The following is a 21,083-nucleotide window of genomic DNA, read 5'->3' on the forward strand; positions in this document are numbered from 1 at the left end:
ACCGTGAGAATACTATTGCATTTCACAGCCAGGACTGCATTTTTTGGAAGCAACAAATTATTCTTACTGTGAACTCCCATTTCCAGAACTATAAAGCAGATTGAGAAGATGCAACCTCTAGAGAACAACAACCAGGGAACAAGTCAAGAAGCAAAAGACCCCAAAATCAATTTAGGAAACTGCAGTAAATCATATCCTGGTTTTATTTTTTTCTGTATTCTGGTATCAACTGTGAAAATTTGAAAAAACTGTGGACTTTCAAAAGCTGCTGTTAATCTAATCTTTGTTTCCTTTTCTTTTTCTTATTTTATCCTTGCAATGTCTTTGCTTATTCTTTCATATTCCTTTACCATTTTTCACTTTCTCTTACTTAGTTCAAACAGAAAGTTTCAATGTGTACACATGTTTAAAGGCTTATAAAATATTCCCCAACAATTCATGTTTTCAAAGCTCCCAATGCCAAATCCTAAACTCAAAGGGTAGTAAGTTCCATTCAAGTGAACTGGATTATTTATGAATTATTATGTTTCAATTTGTGCCGCATGACAATTCACACTATAATTATATTGATTATATAAAATGTGTATCATTTTCAGTTTCCTGTTATGTTCATAAGTCAGCAAAAGAAAAACCGTGAGAATACTATTGTATTTCACAGCCAGGACTGCATTTTTTGGAAGCAACAAATTATTCTTACTGTGAACTCCCATTTCCAGAACTATAAAGCAGTTTGAGAAGATGCAACCTCTAGAGAACAACAACCAGGGTACAAATCAATAGCAATAGCAGTTAGACTTATATACCACTTCATAGGGCTTTCAGCCCTCTCTAAGCGGTTTACAGAGTCAGCATATCACCCCCACAATCTGGGTCCTCATTTTACCCACCTTGGAAGGATGGAAGGCTGATTCAACCCTGAGCCGGTGAGATTTGAACCACTGAACTGCAGATAGCAGTCAGCTGAAGTGGCCTGCAGTACTGCACTCTACCCACTGCGCCACCTCGGCTTTTTAAGAGTAAGTAAGTCTAGTAAGTCAAGAAGCAAAAGACCCCCCAAATCAATTTAGGAAATTGCAGTAAATCATATCCTGGTTTTATTTCACTTATATGACAGGATTTATGTCAGACTGAGTCTTGAGATCCTAAGTAGTAAGGTTACAATACATAGTCCTCCCAATAGGAATCAGAATTTTCATTGCTTAAGGAATGTGGTTGTTAAGTAAGTCATGCCCAATTTTACAGCCATTTTTGCCATGGTTAATAGGCACTGCAGTTATTAAGTGAATCATATGGTCATTAATCAAGCCCAGCTTTCCGCATTAACTTTGTTTGTCAGAAGCCAGCTGGGAAAATCACAAATGCTGAGCACATGAGATGCTGCAACTTCTGTAAATACATCCTAGTTGCCAAGCTCCCAAATTTTGATTTTGTGACTGTGGGAATGCTATGACAGTCAGAACTGTGAGACGACACTTTTTCCAGTGTCATTGTAATTTTGAACAGTTGCTAAATGATTGATTGGTTGTAAGTCGAGGAATACTTATAATCATGCTTTCCTTTAATATTGTTACTGTTATATAAAGACAACCTAAGTTTTTAATTAAGTTTGTTCTGCTTTTAAGGAAGAAAAATAATCTAGAATCTATTATTGGATAAATCATTCTACATGTAGTGATCATTTTCCTTCACACCTAGTATCATGTAGTTAACTGTGATCTGTCTTTAAAATTCTTCCTTTAAACCTGTTATCAACCTATGAAGCATTGGTAAAACGGCACACCAGAAACAGAAAAGAGGAATTGCTATATGGAAACCTTAGCAATAATCATCCTTTCTCTTTTGCTTCCAAGTTGGTAAAAAGGAGCAGTTTTGTTCCTCCTTTTTATAAGATGTGTTAGACATACAAATAGTGCTGAGATGTATATAAAGATTGGCCTAAAGGTAGATTATATCAGAAAGGTAATAATGGCTCTATTGTGAAATGTCCAATAAAATCCCTCTAGAGATATAAAATCATTTGAGTGCTCTTTTCCATGTGAAAGAAATAATCTATCCTTCATTTTCCAAAGCAAAGGAGAAACGCGATAAAAAGCAAACAGAATAGCAGCTATGTAAAATATCTGATTATTATCATTAAGATTTTTCTTCAGAACCAGAACCAACCTATGTTGTAGGAGATAATTCTAGGTGGCTCAGTAGCTAAGACACTGAGCTTGTAAATCATAAAGGTTGGCAGTTTGGCAGTTCGAATCCCTAGTATGGGTCTCCTGTGTGAGCAGGGGGTTGGACTAGATGACCTCCAAGGTCCCTTCCAACTCTGTTACTGTTACACTATAAGAGCCATGATGGTGCAATGGTTAGAATGCACTATTGCAGGCTAATTCTGCCGACTGCCAGCATTTTGCCGGCTCCAGTTTGACTCAGCCTTCCATCCTTGCAAGGTTGATAAAAGGAGGAGCCAGATTGTTGGGAGCAATAGGCTGACTCTGTAAACTGCTTAGAGAGGGCTATAAAGCACTGTGAAGTGGTATATAAGTCTAACTGCTATTGCTATTACAAATAACAAATCTTCAAATGCCCACCTGAAAACAAAGTTTCCGCAATTATCACATGACCGGTTTGCACACTAGAATCCATTAATCTAACATGCACAATAAAAGTAATTCCTTGGAAAACAGCATTTTGTCCTTCTTTTTTACAAAAAAATACCAAAGATGGATTCAAAGATGAATTAATACATATTAAGATTTTTTTAAAAAACATAAAGACAATGCCACTTCAGGAATAGAAGGCAATGATAGGTTTTCAAAAAATATATCCATGGAAGATAATCTTTAGTTGCTCAGAAAAGTAAGTTTTAGTAAAATTTCATAGGCACACACATATTAATCTGATTAGTTTGCCACATTCTATGTAATGTGTGTGTGAGAGAGAGCATGCGTAGAATATGTAGAATCTGCCATTAGCTTTGAGATGTGTTATAAACTCTTGAAGGTTAGCTCAAGTACCCCTGGGATAAGCAGTAAAGTGTTACACTGCACTTGATCCCTGAGAGAGAGAAGTGTAATTTGTTGAAGTTATTTGTCTTCTATAAAACATACAAACTCCCTTGTTTTGGAAAATTGTTTAGAAAGGCTTTGAGAAAGGACAGAATTCTTGACTATCCTTTATAAAAACAAGCAATTTTTTTAAAAAATCTTGTGACCTAATGAACATTAAACATTGCCAAATAATGTAGGTATATGGATGAAAGAAAAATGCAACTTTATACAGCATCAAATGAAATTATAGTTCCAAAATTATGGAAAGTAGCATATGCATTCCTATAGGTGTTTTTTGCCAGAAACTGCTGAAAACAGGCAAACTAATGTCATTAACCATGGCCAAGTGACTGAGGAACACCTGCCGAAAAGGTGAGTCAGTTGCCAGGACCTGAAATGCAGTCATGTGATTGTGGGGATAGCTGCAGCCATTAAGTGACCAGTCATTAAGCACTATCTGTATATTCTGCACAAATTTAACTGTGAGATATATAATGGTAGTTCTGATTTGCTACAACCCACCAACTACAACATATCAAGAAGCCTGATTCTAACAAACTAGTGTTCTTCTAAACCAATGGTGGGTTGCAGGCGGTACGCCCCAGTAGGAGAGTACGGAGCTTGGCCGGAGCATCAGGTACCGTTCCAGTACGGTGCTCTGGAGGGCCCACCTGCCCACCCGAGCTCCTTACCTGTCCTTTAAAGCTTTCAGCGCTTCTGCGCATGGGCATGGCCCGTATAGCACCTGCGCGATACTCCTACAAGCAGCTGGAGCGTCACGGAGGCTTGCAGAAGCATCGCTGGCAGCTACAATGCATGTGCGCACCGTACAAATGTGCACACACGCTGTGCACGTCCATGTGGGCAACGCCGGTCCCAGAACCCACCACTGTTCTAAACCCAATGGAAGATCCATGAAAGCTTTTCATGGACTTTAATAGAATTTGCATCAATCCTGAAAGACATAAATGAGGAGCATCAAAACTTGAATTGTATCCAAGATTGAACTGGAAGCCAGCAGAGCATGAAATGCACTAATGTGGCATATATTCACATTGATTGAGTTTTTCCTTGCTATGATGACAGAAATCTTACATGTTGCTGTTGCTTAGCTAGGGCTTATACAGTCTCTCTGGGCAGTTAAGCCTGAGAAATGTTATAGATACTACTGTCAATTCTCATTTGCACCAAAACCTAAAGTGAAGACAAGAATGTATAGGAGAAGCAAGTTGTTATCAAAGAATAAGACATACAATATATTATTGGTTTGGCTCAGGTGGAAGATGGCATTTTTCGTGCCAGAAATGTTTGATTAACCAAAAGGTTTGTGATTCAGAGTGATTATTGGTGATCCAAAATCATCATTAAAATCAGAAGGGAAAAATATAAAGAGACCTCATCTCAACTGTTCTAATTCTATTTTGGCATTTCAGCATGCCCACTCATTCATTAACGCTACCTTTTGGTTCTCAGTAACATCTCAAGAGAATGTATGCATTCATGCTTTTTTTTAAACCTTTTTTTATGGTTTACATAACTGGAAAGCAAACAGCTAACAAGTAATTCACCAGTGGCATGTGGTCAGTACAAAATATGAGTATTGACAACAACCAAGTAAGATTAGCATTTGAAACTTGCATTTCTACATGCTGCTTACTTTGTTACAAATAAAAACAAACAAGTAACCTCCCTCATCAAATTTCATAACAGAATACTGAATTTTAGAGAGCTATAAAATGTCTACTTCAATTTAAAATTATTAGCCTCAATGTAACATTTCTAAACCCAAACTCAAGGAAATAAGTGTATGATCCATGTACAGAATCTAAGTTTGTAATCAGGGAATTAGTCCTCATCGCAAACTATCCATCAGTCTTTTTGTACCACCTGAATTCACACATAATGTAATTAATGTGAACACATATTTTGTTGAAAAAAACTATAACAGTTATGGTTTCGAGAATTATACTAACATAGCCAATTAAACGAATAATTTTATGGCCATTCTTGTCTGGGATCAATTTATCCCAATATCTGGACTCCAAGATACATAACTAAAAAGGACAATTATGAAAACTGAATTTTGACGGCCAATATGGAAACACTTCTATTTCCATATTGTAGTACATAGATATCTGTGTAACATGAAATGCTCAAATGATTAGGCAAATTTGTAGCATTGTGCTTCTCTGCAGAATACATAAGAACATTTCATTTCAACAAGAGACACACAAAGTTAACAGATGCTGAATAAAACTCACAGAAGAGATAGTTCTGGGCACCAACGCAATTTATTTGTGAAGAAAATTACTTTACCTAGGAGAAATGTTCTAATAATAATCACTTATTATATTATATTCAGAAAACAAATATGTATGTATACACACACACGCACACACATACATACATACATATATTTGTTTCAACCTCTGTAGTGTATTTGTAAATTCCATATTAGTCTGTTCAACATTGTATTTAGAGAAGTGTTAGTATTCCAATAAAGTTCAATAGCTTGGATACAGTACCTAGTATTTTAGTATTCAGCCCTATTCAAGTTCTCTTTCATGTGTACTCTTTCAACATCTAAAAGGATTATTAAATTTCTGTATAATGAAATTTCAAATCTCACATATATATTATTTTTTTAAAAAAACAGACCAGATATGTGACATTTTTTAGCTATTAGTTTTACCTTCTAGCACTACTAATGCTAGTATTTAACATTAGGAATATTCAAGTATGTTCCTTCCAATGCGTTCCCAAAATATAGTTATTTTAAGTATTTACTAAACAGAAAGCCAGTATGGTGTAGTGGTTAAGGTATCGGACTAGAAACCAGAAATCTCTGAGTTCCAGTGCCGACAAAGTCTGCTAGTAACCTTGGGCCAGTCACTTTCTCTCAGCCCGAGGGAAGGAAGGAATGGTAAACTATCTTTAAAAAAAAAACTTTGCCAAGAAAACTGTAGAGATTAGTCCAGACAGTCTCCAAGAATCAGACAATTGAATAGAAGTGGGGGAAACTGCTAATGCATGACATCAGCCGAGACATTCAGCCAAAATACTGATTCCAGGCAGGATTCAGAGAGAAAAAAATGGGGAAAAAATATAGATGGCATAACTTGTACACCATCAACCGCAAAGCTGCCAAGACAATTACCTATCAATGACTATGCAGCCACTGCAGATTTTTCCTGTCCTTTAAGCCTTAATGATCACAAAGTTGTGATCCCATCAGTAACAAAAAAAAAATGGTAGTAGGAATTCCTGAACCTAATTAATTTTAAGTTTGATTTTACTATCAATTTTATTAAACTTTGGGCTCATTGTAGTTACTTATTAGATTTCCAATGTACTGGGAGACGTTTCAAGAATAGCAACAATAGTATTTTCTCTAATATATTGCTGAATAGAAGATTGAAGAATACAAATAGCAATTTACTCAGCACTGTTGATATATAAAATTAAAATATTATTCCAATGGCGTACTCACAGGTGCTTCTTGAAACTACAGGGGAAAGGTAAGCATCCTTTGGCTCATGTATAAAGTTTCTGTATTTCTTTGGTACAAAGGTGATAAAGAGTAATTTATATGACATTTTGAGTACAGAGTGATTTATCATTCATCTTATTCAGATGCATGTCCTCTTAGCGAAAAGGGTCATCATTATTTTTAACAGCTTAATGTACTAAGATTCCAAAGAGTACAGTGCATAACTTCTTGTACTTGATCTGAATTACCATCACATTCGCACTCACTAACACATTTAATTTAGCATGTCCATTGTCATATAACTACATGCTGAAATAATTACTCAAACCTCTTAATTTTACTAAAATTAAATGGAAGCCTAAGAGAATTCATAATTGGAATCAAGGCCATGGAAACAATCTCTATTTATCTGCTTACAAATCAGTCCTGAATTACGATTTAAAGACTTATCTGAAAATCCCAGTGGTCACTTCAGTTTTCTTTCCCACAAAGTTTGAGAAAATGAAGTCTGTAAAAATTCTATTAGAAAGCAATGATAACCTGAAAATGGAGAAATATTGCTAGAGAATTCTTTTGAATTTGTGTCCATTTATGTCTTGTCGGATTTTTCCCAGCTCTACTTCCAATATTTAAGATAAAAACTGAATGATAGTTGTCCAGTCCATAATGTCCATATCATTTGCATACAATCATATACAACTTGGCACACCATCTCAAGATGGTCAGGGCAAAGCAACACAACTCCCACATATTTATCTCATAGCAAATTCATTAATCTAGCTAAATTTATGCAAAGTGAGTTTACTTAAGATCAGACTTAAGAGTCACTCAACAGCTCTTGAGTTATTTTATTCAGTGGACAAAGTGAAATATATTTTTAAAAGTTAGTTCATTATATTAAAAGTATACTATAGTTACGCAACACTGTTTAGCATGCCAAGTTAATGATTTTAAATCTTAGCATCTAGCTTTGTCGGTCATATTCCAATCTAAGTACATAAGGCAAAGAATAAAATGAAAAGAGAAATTCAGGGCTAAGTGCTCAAGATTTTACAGCTATTTAATTAAAACATTTTCACCTATGCCTCCATAATCAGTCAACTATGACAAAAACACTTTACTTGTTGTCTTTAATGGTAATACAAAAAGAGTCTTCATTAAGAAATATTTTACACAGCCAAAAGAGGTCTATATCAGGTAGATGTTGAATGCAGACTATAAATTAGGAATACTTATAGTGATATTTAAAAGAAAGCCTTGAGAAACTTCATGTTATCTCTACAGAGTCAATACATTGTTTACTTGTTCCACAGGGAAATGAACTTAATGAATTAAATGATACAATACATAGACAGTGTAACAACAAAAATCTGTTGCAGAAATATAAGCAGTGTATAATACCCCCCCCTTTCCAATTAAATAGTCATCTAACGTTGTACTTAATGAGTTGAAAGCAATCCATTCCTTGAAAAGATCCCATTTAACCACATTGTCTATTAAGGGAGGAGACTGGCTTTAATAAATTCAGAGAAGGCTGAAAAATGTTTACTGCCCATTCATCCTGGAAAAGAAGTGGACACAGCTGATAATGTGACAGCTCTTTATTGAACGTAATCGCTTAAGTCAAAGCAGCCAGAAAGCTTGCTTGTGGAAATGTTGAAGTGACCTTTTTAGCATGCTAATTAACATACCTTCAGGTGTAGATACACCAGCAATTATTTGTAGATAAAGAAGAAGGTCTTTTGCTAGCTGTGCCATTTTAAACAAAGGGTAGAATATAATTCTGATGTAAAAGGAAAGCTTTCAAGTTAATCAAAGCTGTCCATTGGAGGTTTTATTACATTTATTAGTATTTATGCAGATCACATATAATTCTTCCAATTATAGTTAACATCATAAATTATTAAAAACTGTATGCCTCATTTGGCAAACTGATGCTTAGTTAAGGATGCACATGTTTATGGACAAACTGCACATTGTTTCTAAATCTTCATCTGCTTCATTCGTATCTTTATTCTGGGGCAAATTTCTCTTTTTTTTCTCAATGCCTAAGACATGTTTCACCTTCTCTCATATTAAGAAACTGGGCGCAAAAATCACGTATTTGTATAAATACTGAGATTAACAAGAATTTCTACTCTAACTGTAAACGAGTTCCTCTTCGCTATTCCACCTTCTAATCCCTTTTTATAAAAGTGGCATATAATGCAATAGTGATACTAATAGGATTCTACCACTCCCCCCACCGCTTCCCCCGGCCATGCTGTCATGCAGTCTGGACTCCACAGTGAAAATATCTGATTGAGGTCAGTGAGGAGATTTAAAGTCTCACTAATAAGTTGAAATCTTTTGTGTTCAGGGTGAACACTTCTAGAATACCCAAGTATTATTGGGTGGGGGGGCTTCACTTTGCCCAACTTCTTCACTAACAAAGTCTCCTGAAACAATCTTTTCAATGACAGGTAACAAGTGACATTTCTTCCAACTTTTTAAAGTCCCAGATCCAGAAACAACATTTTTTTAAAAAACTGAAAAGCAGTCAAAAGTTACTTTTTCTATGGAATAATTTTAATCTTAAATTCCAAATAGAATTTAGGGCTTCTTTGTCATCTACTGAAAAAGGGACATTTACTAGTGAATGTTTTGCAGTTGCTCTGATCCTGTGCAGAATCCATTCAGATCTGGGATATTTACTCCCAAGGATTTCAGTGCGTCCCTCAATGTTATATGTACAATAAACCACTTTATTTGGACCCGTTAAACAGATCAGCCTCAAAGCTACAATTCTATCAGACCCTCGGGGAGAGGGAGGCATAGAAGGCACATTTCCTTCTACAGAAATATGTGCGGGATCGAAGTGCAAGAAAATTTCAAAGGGAAGGGGGCAAAAAAAACCCAAAGAAGCGGGGGGGGGGGGAAGCGCTCCCCTTTTCCTCCTTCCCTACAAAGCAACGCCAAGCCGACGGAGCATCACCGCCCAAGCCCTGAGCAACCCCTTTACCTTTTCTGTGGTTGCTGCTGCCGCCGCGGAAAGCTCTAAAGTCTTTGCCAGTGGGGGGATCCCCGGATGACACCGGCCCCTTCTAAGCCGAGTGGTTGTTTTGCTCCGCCGTAGGAACTCGCCGGGAGAGCAGGGGGCGAACCCCTCGTCCTGGTCCGGTTTGAATCCGCTGCCAAGCGGGGAGGTGGAGCTGCCACAGGAAACAAGGCTCCGCTCCAAGTAAGCCCGGCGCTGCGGGGGTCCCTCCAGTGGTCCCAGTCTGGGGAAGCTCCCGTCGGCCCAATTTGGGTGAGATCAGCGGAACTGGGGGGAGGGGGGAGAAGCGTGGAGGAAGAAGACTTGGCAGAATCAGGAGCCCCCTCTCCCCGGCTGCCTCTTCAGGGCCTGCCCGCTCCGTCTCTCTCCATGCTATCTTGGGGGAGGCAACTCCCTAGAGCCGGCCGTACGCCCCCCCGAGCCGCACCGACGCACCCGCCGGCGTCGGCCCGCGGGACCCCGAGGTGGCCGGGGCAGAGGCGGGTCTTCCAAGCTCCGCCGCGGCCTCCCCGGGGCCTGCAGGCACGCCTTGCGGGGAACGCCAGGCCCGGCTGTGGTTTGGCGAGGCTGGCGGGGAAAGCCCCCCGAGAAGACCGCGGGCGACTAAGAGGAAGAGGTGGCGGCCCGGCCTGGGGAGCCGCGCTGCGCTTGGGGCTGCTGCCTTGGCTTCACTCACTCCTTCACTCTCGGGTCGCCGGCTGGGCTTTTTTGTCAGCAACGCCCCGCCGCCGGTCCAAATGCCACCATGCTAGCAGCCGAGCGGCCCCCTCTCCACGGGGGAAGGCGGGCTCCCGGGCGGCGCTTAGCAAGGCTGCTGCCCGGGGTAGCCTCTCTCGCTTGCGGGGAAGCCGACTGTAAGCGGCGGCAGCAGCACCGCCGCCGCCGTTCCCTCCCTCCCTCCCACTTTCCCCTCCTCCTCGCGGGTGATGCCAAGAGACTCCTCGCCCTCGCGCCCACCCGGCCTCAGGACGGCAGAGGAGCGAAGAGCCGCGGCTCAAGGCAGCTGTGGCCACCGAGGCTCTGTGTCATCTCTGTCCGCGCCGCGGGCTGCGAAGAGGCGAGGCGGGGCCAGGCCGCCGACATACACGCCGCCCAGTGACAGGCGGCGCACGAGGGCCCAACCAGGAGCGGCCCCCTGCTGCAGAGGCCCTCCCCCTCGCCCGCCCCTCACCCCCTCCCGTGTCTGCTTCATCCGCTCCGGGAGAGCGAGCCAGAAAGGGGAGCCAGCGAGCGAGCGAGCGCCCGGCGGCAGGGCGACCTTTGATTCCAGTTGCGCGAAGGAAGCAACTGGAAAGACCCCTTTTTTTTCTCACGAACCGGGCTGCTCCGGGATAAGAGCCTTCCTTAAGGTCGCCCGGCTCTGCTCTTCCACCCGGCTTCTCGATAGCCGCCGGTGGGGGAAAAAATCTGGTCCGAGCCAAGTACCCAAAGCGACTAAGTGCACGCCTGCCCTTCCTGCTCGGAGAGCTCCGCGGGACACCGCGCGGACTACCTGTGGCGAGAGATCGGTGCAAAGGGCTTATGAGGAACACGGGGGTCGGCTGGGGGGTGTTCTACATCCAAAGCTCCAGAAAGGGGCCGGGAAAGAGTCCCAAATGTGGGTTTTGCTCTTGGTTCTGAACTCTCAGCGCCGACTTTCAGAAGAGGCGCGCGGCGCTAAGGCTCGCCTCCTAATTTCTCCATCCTACTTTCCCATCCCGAGGAAGGTTAGCTCGGCTAAAAGTTTGGCCAGGAGATATTTGCGGGGGGGGGGAGGACTTTATCACTTTGAGGTGCATCTGGCGGTTTCACGTTTTTTTTCCAAAAGGAAGTCTGGGTAATCAGGTTGCGGAGCGAAAAAGAAGCTGACTTTTAACTGAAGGCAGAAAGTAGACCCTGACAAGCTGATGCTTCTGTTTTAGTTTCATAAACCTTTTGTGCTTGTCTTGCGGTCTTCCCAGTTTCCATGGGGACTCCTCTGAAACTGGCACTTCGTGGGTTGTGTTCTAAACGAATGATCTTCCATACTCCCTCCTTCTGCATGTGTACATATGCGCATCACCCACAGTACTGGGTGCACTTAGAGACATCCAGGGAGCCACAATTTCCACACCCTGCACTGTCTCCGCCATGGTATGTCCTTCTATTGTTTTGTTTTGTATCATGATGTTTCCTTCATCACGTCCACAAGGTATCTCTCAGACAGCTTCAACTCATCCTGAGCCGATTAACAGAGTTGGAAGGGACCTTGTAAGTCATCTAGTCTTACCCATCGAAGCAGGGGACCCTACCCCATTTCTGACAGATGGCAGTCCAGTCTCTTCTTGAAAGCTTCCAATAATGAAGCTTCCACAACTTCTGAAGGCAAGCTTAGCTGTTCCATTGGTTGATTGCTCTGTCAAAAAAATGTCTCCTTATTTCTAGGTTGAATATCTCCTTGTTCAGTTTCCATCCATTATTCCTTGTCTTGCCTTCGGGTGCCTTGGGAAATAGCTTCCTCTCTGTGGCAGCCCTTCAAATATTGGAGTATTGCTATCATGTCTCTCTTCTCTTCATTAGACTAGCCATGTACAGTTCCTGCAACTGCTCATCCTATGTTTTAGCCTCCAGTCCCTAATTATCTTGGTTGCTCTTCTCTGCACTCTTTCTACAGTCTCAATGTCTTTTTTATAATGGTGGCCAAAATTGGATGCAGTATTGCTTCCCTTTTAGGCAACAGATTGCTTCAGTTTTCACAGGATAAAGAGTCTGACACATTTCAGGACCCATTTGGTCAGGGTTATCATTAGATGGCTTCCTATGAGTGGAATTGATCCTGAATTTACTGGTCACGTAGGAGTGGTGTGAACATTATCTGGAGTCTTCGACAAACTCTCTTCCAGAGCCACTCCACTGTGGCTCTCTGGGCAGTGGGGAAATTATTTCAAATTAGCTAGTGGCCCAGACATACTTGTAATAGTGAAAATAGCTGCACAGTGAAGTGGAAGAGGGACCCTCAGAACTTTCTCTCTGCTACTTCACAGCACTTCTCATGCCCAGCAGTTGCAGGTTAGGCTGCTTCTAGACATGGGTTCAGAACTATTCCAAAATAGTCTTGTTTTGCAACTTCTGCTGGCAAGTTATCTTCCAATGTACCTGCATAAAATGCTTGTGTAAAAGCTAACAATTTTTGGCAGATGGCCAATTGATTGCAGGTCCAGCTAAGAGAGTGGTTGATGGGTGTTTTCCAGCCAACTGATGTTCAGTAGGAAGAGAAATAAAGAAAGCCAAGGAAATCCAGAAATGCCTATCTTTAATTAGTCCTGTAAACCATAAATAAGGAAAGCACCATTTGTTGGTATGCTGATGGGAGGATAGAAATTGCTGTGGGGGGAGGGGGCAGCATGGTTTATGCTGATATAGTTCTCTACCAGTTCAAGCACTTTATCATGGGTGAAAAGAAGAAATCTGATTTATATTTGGAACAGACATATTTCAGACCTTAAGGCCATATTTAAGTAAGTTATATTCATCTTAAAACTTATCTTCAAGAGATTTATGTAAAGACCCATACCTACTTTAATTCATAACCTCAATATTATTCCCTGATATTTTCAGTCTTATCTGTTAATGAAGTTGGCTCATCTCCAGCCAATAAGTGAAAACAGCCTTATGTGGTCACTTAATGTACTAGAATATAAATAGTTTGGTTGCCCCTTAAATCTTTGTTACCCACCACAGATTTGAGGTATATAAAGTATTTTATTCCATAACAATATTTGAGGGTTTAATAGCTAGCTTGTTGCTGAAATGACCAGAGTTGTTTTGGAAATGTTGAGAAGGATGTCCTTATGTCATCTCATCTGGCCACTTATCAAAATCAGTTCCATGGTTCTAAATGACATGGATAGATACACTGAAAAGCCGTTAAAACCTGGCTGTGTCGGCAGGCCTGGGGTTGATGAGCTCCCCTCCCCTCTCGACAGGTGTGGTTGTTGGTCATTTTAATATGTTTATTTTGTACTTGTATGTTTCCCCTTCCCGTTTAAGTTGTTCACCACCCTGAGTTCCTTTAGGGAATAGGGCGATATATAAATAAAATAAAACTTAAACTTAAACACAATCATGGCAGGTGTGTGTACCCTCTTAGAGGGAATATTTCTGCTCTAGTCTTTCTAATTATACTTTTCACTTTAGATGTTTGGGAAACATATTTCCCTAAGCTTTTTTACTTTACATTCTCTGGAATTTCTGAGAAACTGAAACGGGAATGGCAAGAGGAACAGAAAAAAACAGCCAAGAAGATTTTTTAAAATTATAAAATTGCATAACAATAGATCCACATACTCATGCTGCAGTAATCCAATTGGTGGACATTTTTCCATTAGTAGTAATATGCTTAGAGAGAAAGGCAGCAAGGCCAGTGGAGAAAACCAATCATGTTACCTCTAACATCTGGCACACACATAAATCTTTGCAACAGGATTCAGTAAGGAGTCATAAAAAGGACAGAGTAAGGATTTGTAATGAAGATGACTGGTTAATAATAACATTGGTTTGTGGCAACACAATCGAAGGTGGATAGTCTTTTAACTTAGAAGTATCTCTAAATCTGCAACTAACCTCAAATTACAATTTTAGGAAGATATCAGGAATGGTGTTTATCTATCTAATTAGTTATCTTGAATCACGAAGTAGGACTCAAATTGGTAGTAGTAGTAGTTTTTCCACAAACCTTTCTTTCCCAACAGCTACCTGTTTTCTGTTGACTGAAATGTGCCCAACGTTTCCTGATCATGTGGAACAAGATGATATTTTTGTATTGGAGTCCAATGTTTTACTCAGTAAACGTGCGTCTTCTAGGGAGGAAGGAGATGAGGGTAAGTGACATCTGTCATGATGCAAATTGCTTCATTTTGACATTAAGTCATTTTGGGATCATCCTGGTTTCTAATAGTCACTGGGACTGCAAATAAAATTAAGTATGCATGCTTAACCCCACTCCCACCCAGAATCTTTGTGTATTGTGTCATTGTGATGGGGGTATTCCTGGGAAGAAGGGGGGGGGAGAATCCAGAAGTATGTCAAGGTATCCAAAACAGGGTCACCTAAGGTGTCAAGGTTATTCCATTTTAAAGAACATCAAGAATTGCTCTGAAGTTTTCAACTTCACTGATGGAGAACCAGAGGAACTGGGGAATGAATTTAAGGAAATAATTAAGGATGATTGTGAAGAGATTGTCAAAGATAAAAGAGAAGAAAGCAAACTGGGTGTCAGAACAAACTGGAATTTGATAAGAGAAACCAAAGCCAGGCAAAATGAAAACTTCAAGAAGAATCTTCACAAAGAATTTCACAGAGTTGTTAGAAAAGACAAGAAGCAGTATTATAACAACATCTACAAGGACTTTGAAGATGGGAACAGCCGTGAAAAAACATGGAAAGTTTTCCAAAAGATCTCTGAACTCAAAAAGAAATTCCAGTTTGGAATACAGGACACCAATGGACAGATTCAAAAAGATCAAATAAAGATAAAAAGAAATACTATAAATTACTATACTTTAATATACTATAAATTAGAGGTCAACTGTACTGTAGTTTAGAGAAGTCAACATCCTATACTATATACCTTAGAAGATTTTTGTTATTTACAAGAACTTGTAGTACTAGTAAATGAAGTTAGATCAGCATTCTTGTTGCTGGACAGCTAGAGGAACTGATGAGATAGCCACACAAATATGAAAACTAACAGAATTGGTACTGATCCTAATTAAGTGATGCCAGCAAATCTGAAGAATTACCCAGTAGCTAACAGATTGGAAGAAGTTAATACACATTCCAATACACACACAAAAAAGGAGATATAACAGAATGTGCGAACTATCTCACAATATCCTTAATTTCACATGCTAGCAAAATAATGCTTATAATCATCCAATGCAGATTAGAGCCTTGCATGAAAAAGAAGATGCCAGATGTTCAGGCTGGCTTTAGAAAAAGCTGGGGAACATGAGACATTGCTGATGCAAGCTGGATAATTGAGAAAGGCAAAGAATATCAAAAAGAAGTCAGTACATCCTTCATTGCATAATTTTTAAAAAAGGTTTTAGTTGTGTCAATCATGTCAAGTTGTAGAATGTGCTTAAACAAATGGGAATTCCAAATCATCTCATTGTCTTCATGCAAAATCTGTATGCAACTCAGAAAACCACAATATAGGCAGAACATGGTGAAGCAGACTGGCTTCAGGTTGACAAGTGAGATAAGGCTGTATAGTCTCCCTTATTTATTCAAGCCATATGCTGAATGTACAATCAGGGAAGCTGAATGGGAAGAAGATGAGTGTGGTTTAAAATTGAAGGGAGAAACATCAATAGTCAGTGTGATCCCTTACGACACTACTCTGGTGGCTGAAAAGCAAAGAATTTGCAAATGATAACAACAAATGTCAAGGGTTACAGTAAAAAAACAGACTAAAATTAAATATTTTAAATGAAATATTTAAATAAAGCAATCTAGAAACACGCTGCAGATTAGCACTTGGTGGAACAGCCTTCAAAGCCTTGAGAACTTCTTCAAACACTGGGACATATGTATGTCTACAAGCAGCAGAATAGTGTGAACCCTGGTATTCCCTCTGATATTCCTTGAAATGAAAATTGGACTTTGAAGATGCTGGATAGAAAAAGTATTGATGTTTTTGAACTTTGGTGTTGGAGAAGACTTCTGAGAACACCATGGAGAATACCAACTAACAAAACAAACAAATGGAACGTTGAACAAAACAACCCAGAATTCTCACTTGAGGCACAAATCACCCGGCTCAAATTATCCTGCTTGAAACACATTATGTGAAGGCCTAGCTCTCTGGGGAAACCTCTAATGTTGGCAACAGTGGAAAGAGAAGAAAGGAAAGAGAAGAGGACAACGAGGAGCAAGGAGGATGAACTGAATTACATTGGCTGTGGGTATACTTTGGGAAAACTTGAAAGACCAGATTAAGGATTTATCATCATGGAGAAAATCGATGTGGTTGCTAAGAATCAACACCAAGTTGATGACACATAATCAATCAATCAATGCACATTTAGGTTCAGGAGGGATTATTGTCTTGTCTTCTTTCTAGCTAAATTGTTGTACGTGTTTCTTTTTCTTTTTAATTTCTACATGGGATTTGTCCCACGAGCAGCAAAGTAACATCTCATGTTTCTCATGCCATTAAAATGTCAACATTCAACATATTAAAAAAATATCTAATTTCCTAGTTCTTATTCACATGTCAGATGTTAATGCCATTTCTTTTATATCATTTTTTTAAAAAAATGAAATGCTATACACTTTGTGATCATTCTGCTGCTTTCTGAAAAGAGCTAAAAGAACATACAGCAGTTAGAAGTGTTTAGTGTATTAGCTGTCTACAGTTTTAGGTGCATTTACTTGGAAATAAACCTCATGAAGCCTGGGGAGAGTTCTGAATACAGGATGACCAGGCTGTCTTGTTTTTACTAGCAGGGCTTGTTTGTGTCCGTAAGGTCTTTTGTAATCATTTCAGCTTAACTTGTTATATGTACCCAAAACATGTTGTATGAAAGTCTTCATATATAATGTAGTATATTGTATGACCCTAGTTTTTTGAATAAAGGTAAAGGTTCCTCTCTCACATATGTGCTAGTTGTTACCAACTCTAGGGGGCGGTGCTCATCTCCATTTCAAAGCCGAAGAGCCAGCGTTGTCTGAAGACGTCTCCATGGTCATGTGGCCAGCATGACAATGCTGAAGGCACACAGAATGCTGTTACCTTCCCACCAAAGATGGTTCTTATTTTTCTACTTGCATTTTTACGTGCTTTTGAACTGTTAAGTTGGCAGAAGCTGTGACAAGTAATGGAAGCTCACTCCATTAAGCAACACTAGGGATTCAAACCGCCGAACTGTCGACCTTTCTGCTTGACAAGCTCAGCATCCTAGCCACTGAGCCGCCACGTCACTTAGCTTTTTGAATACACCATGTTTAAGTGTGGCTAATCACAGTCATGAGTCAAATCACAAAGACTTTTATATTAATTACCAGCCTGAGCTTTCAGTAGTTTTTATTGATATAAAGTCACAATTGTTATAAATTAACCTTTGAAAAGAAAACAAAAATGGATAGAATAATTTTAAACAGCCAAGAGAAGCACTTGGCACATGCCATTTTCCAGATTCTTGCCCTTTAACCCACCCAACCTGTTAGGAATATAATCTAATGGTTGGGTTGGCAATATATAAATCATCTAACAATGCTATACCTGTTTCTTTAAATCATACTGTAAAATGTGATTAGTTGCTGTTTCCTTAATCAGCCATAAGAGGGAGTCAGAATGACTGTTAGCTCTCTGTTTGCTGGGCTGATCTGATCTGAGTGTTTTGGAAGCTGGCTGTTAGAAAGTACCGTGAGCTATTGTAAGTTTGCAACTGCTAGCAAACTTTGAGTACTGAACTGATTATATGATACTGGCCTATGTTATTTGGATTATCCCTTAACTGAAAAACATTGATGACTGACTGTCTTACCCATGTATGACTTGGACTGTTTGATAGACTCTGATACCTCTATTTCCATGAAAGTAAAAGCCTATTTAAACTGCAGTGTGTCTGTATGCTGGTTTGTATTCTCCAACACAACTCTCACAAACGCTTCTTTGAATGCACTCGCTTTCCCAATGGGGAACTTACCTAACACAACCATTTTATATGTGAGCTGGAGAAATAGACATATATGCCATGAATAATCATGTAAACAATCCTGGAGACAGACCGTGGAACATTCTCCCCTCCCTTTTTTTTCTGAACAGTTGAAGAAAATGATACATCTGGAAAACTTCACACAAAGCCTGCAACCCTGATAGCATGGGTGAACCCAAGTCATATAGTCTGAATGGTTGTGAGTTTCTTGGCAGCTATTTTATGTTATTTTTGTTGGGTTTTGTTGCCTTTAAAATATACATCCCAGAGTGACTATGTCACTTTGTATCATGATTAACATTTTGCATTTCCCCCTTTTCCCCGTACCTACTATTAGGAGTTCTTGTGAATAGGAAAAAGAGTTCTTGTCCCCAATGTTCCCTCTAAGCTGTGTAGTTGCTCAGCCGTGCACATGTCAAGAAAATGCTGTGCAGCAGTTTCCAACTGCCGCGCAGTGTTTTTTAGCGTGATGAATCCTTGGCTCTGTCATCCGCCTTCCTCCCCCCGAAATGAAACTGCCCAGCCAGGGCGAGCAACAAAGCTGAAATGATGCCATGCAATTCAGGACCAAGAGGAATTGACAAGCTGGGCAAGTAAAAATCCTCCCCTGCCACCACCACCAGCAACCCCTGGCCCAGGACTCCATTCAAACTTGTCGAGAAGTGGCTGCGCTACCAAGCCAGTTCTGTCTTTGTATTTTTACATCTGAAAATTAGAACTTACAAATCAACATTTCATCACAGATTCCATGCATTATTATATTATTTGCATATGAAAGTGCTGTATATTAAATGAGCCATTTAATATATTGAAAACCAACTTTATTTTATGTTGGTTCATCCTCTCAAAGGTGACTGATCAGATTTCTTTAGCAAGTTCAAATTGGCTAACCTACATGTAGATTGTTTTGGCAGCAGTATAGAGTCTACTAGTTTTTGGGAGATCAGAAATGGTCAGCTAGGTGTTACCATCCATAGTATTGATACATCCAGTTCTTGGATCATCATATAAAAACAAATGGTTAAATATAGTTTACAGCCAGCCAATATATAAATGTTGTATACATGCAACTCAATAAATAATAGGTTTATATACCCCAATTACTAATCTACATCAATGGGTAATTTATTCATAACTTGCTAATATCACTGAAGACTATTGGATAGTAAGGGTGGAAGTATAAAGCATATAAAGTAATTAATACTATGGAAAATGTGGATAGAGGGAAGTTTTGATCCTTTTCCCATAGTCATCCATTGAACTTGAATACAAGTAATCCTCAATTTACTATATATATTATATAGTTATATATTATACAACACTTTTAATTAAGTGAGTACCTTGAATAAACATAACTTTGAATTTCAAAAACACTGATTTTGTTGTCTTGGGTGACATCTGTGAAAAAAAATCAGGTGCTCAGGCATGAAAATGTGCGGCTCAAACACTACACTTTTCCACACACACTGAAAAAAAATTAGAGGGAACATTGCTTGCCCCTAGCAGCTTTTACGGTCTAGGCTTCATTTTGCTTCACAGTCCACCTTAAACACTTGTACTCCAGTTTAATGTATTTGTCGATGTCATGTGGTTTGGGTATTGGAATTATTGGGTGAAAAGATAAGATATATTGGAGCCATCATCAATTTCCCAATTAATAGCTATAAGATATTTCCCAATGTTCATTGTGTAGCTTCCCTATAGAGTTCAGAAAGCAGAGTTCATCTGAGAACACCCCATCAGATGAAAGCATAATTCAGAAAATATTGGATTGCACAGAGATGGATAGACTGACATTAAAAATAAAAGATAAAGGAGATACAGAGTACCAGTCAACATGGGATAGGTTTTATCAATGATTATATACTGTACAAGAGGTAAAGGTTAGATGAAGGAAGATTATTGTTATGTGCATGTAAAAGATTAACGATGTCTATGACTACAAGTATGCTAGTATAATGAACATGATTATAAAAAGGTAAAGGTTCCCCTCACACATATGTGCTAGTCTGACTCTAGGGGGTGGTGCACATCTCCGTTCAAAGCCAAAGAGCCAGTGTTGTCTGAAGATGTCTCTGTGGTCATGTGGTTGGCATGACACCAAAGGCACATGCAATGATGTTATCTTCCCACCAAAGGTGGTTCCTTTTATATATTGTGTGTTGTGAGGGAACGACGCAGGAGCCATGGATCAGAGAGTAAGATGTTTATTAGTAGGTGACAAGCGATTCAAAACACCCGGGAACGCGCCAGGGTATTTATACTAGCAACTGTAACTGTCAGAATTGCCAAAACCAATCAGGTGTTAGAACTGTCAGAACCAATCAGGGGCTGGTAGCTGGCTAGCAACAGGCTATGCTGCGTCCCAGCCAATCAGGGCGCAGCATAGGCTGTTGCCGGCCCTTTGAGAATATCCTGGATATTCAACAGTTCCTATTTTTCTACTTGCATTTTTACATGCTTTCGAACTGCTAGGTTGGCAGAAGCTGGGGCAAGCAACAGGGGCTTACTCCGTTATGTGCTGCTAGGGATTCAAACCGCCAAATTGCTGACCTTTCTGATCAACAAGCTCAGCATCTTAGCCACTGAGCCACCAAATCCCTGAACATGATTATAAATAAGCTAATATAGCACTTAATATTGCTATAATTACTACATTATTATTATCATTATTACTGTATCTGTTGCTTTTTTTGGTAAAATGAAATGCCTAGACAATACACTGTTTTCAACATATTTATATATAAATAAAAAATACTATTTAAAAAGAAAGCAGGCATGTTTCATTGAAATACGCCAGAAGTTGACAGGTTGTTGATGCCCCAATGAAATAT

At 39.7% G+C, this 21,083-nt stretch overlaps 1 protein-coding gene across 4 annotated transcripts in view; it reads right to left on the reverse strand.

The window, feature by feature from the left end:
* Positions 1–10,442, reverse strand: part of LARGE1 (LARGE xylosyl- and glucuronyltransferase 1) — a 342,290-nt gene extending 331,848 nt beyond the window's left edge. For all 4 annotated transcript variants that reach the window (XM_087723118.1, XM_087723119.1, XM_087723117.1 and 1 more), the window contains exon 1: positions 9,533–10,442. The gene's annotated coding sequence lies outside the window, so the exon portion shown is untranslated. The remainder of the gene's footprint in view (positions 1–9,532) is intronic.
* Between the last annotated feature and the right edge of the window lie 10,641 nt (positions 10,443–21,083).

Source organism: Thamnophis sirtalis, unplaced genomic scaffold (assembly GCF_051295495.1).
Source record: "Thamnophis sirtalis isolate CommonGarterSnake01/CBP01778 unplaced genomic scaffold, rThaSir2_p1.2 scaffold_9, whole genome shotgun sequence".
Classification (NCBI taxonomy): domain Eukaryota; kingdom Metazoa; phylum Chordata; class Lepidosauria; order Squamata; family Natricidae; genus Thamnophis; species Thamnophis sirtalis.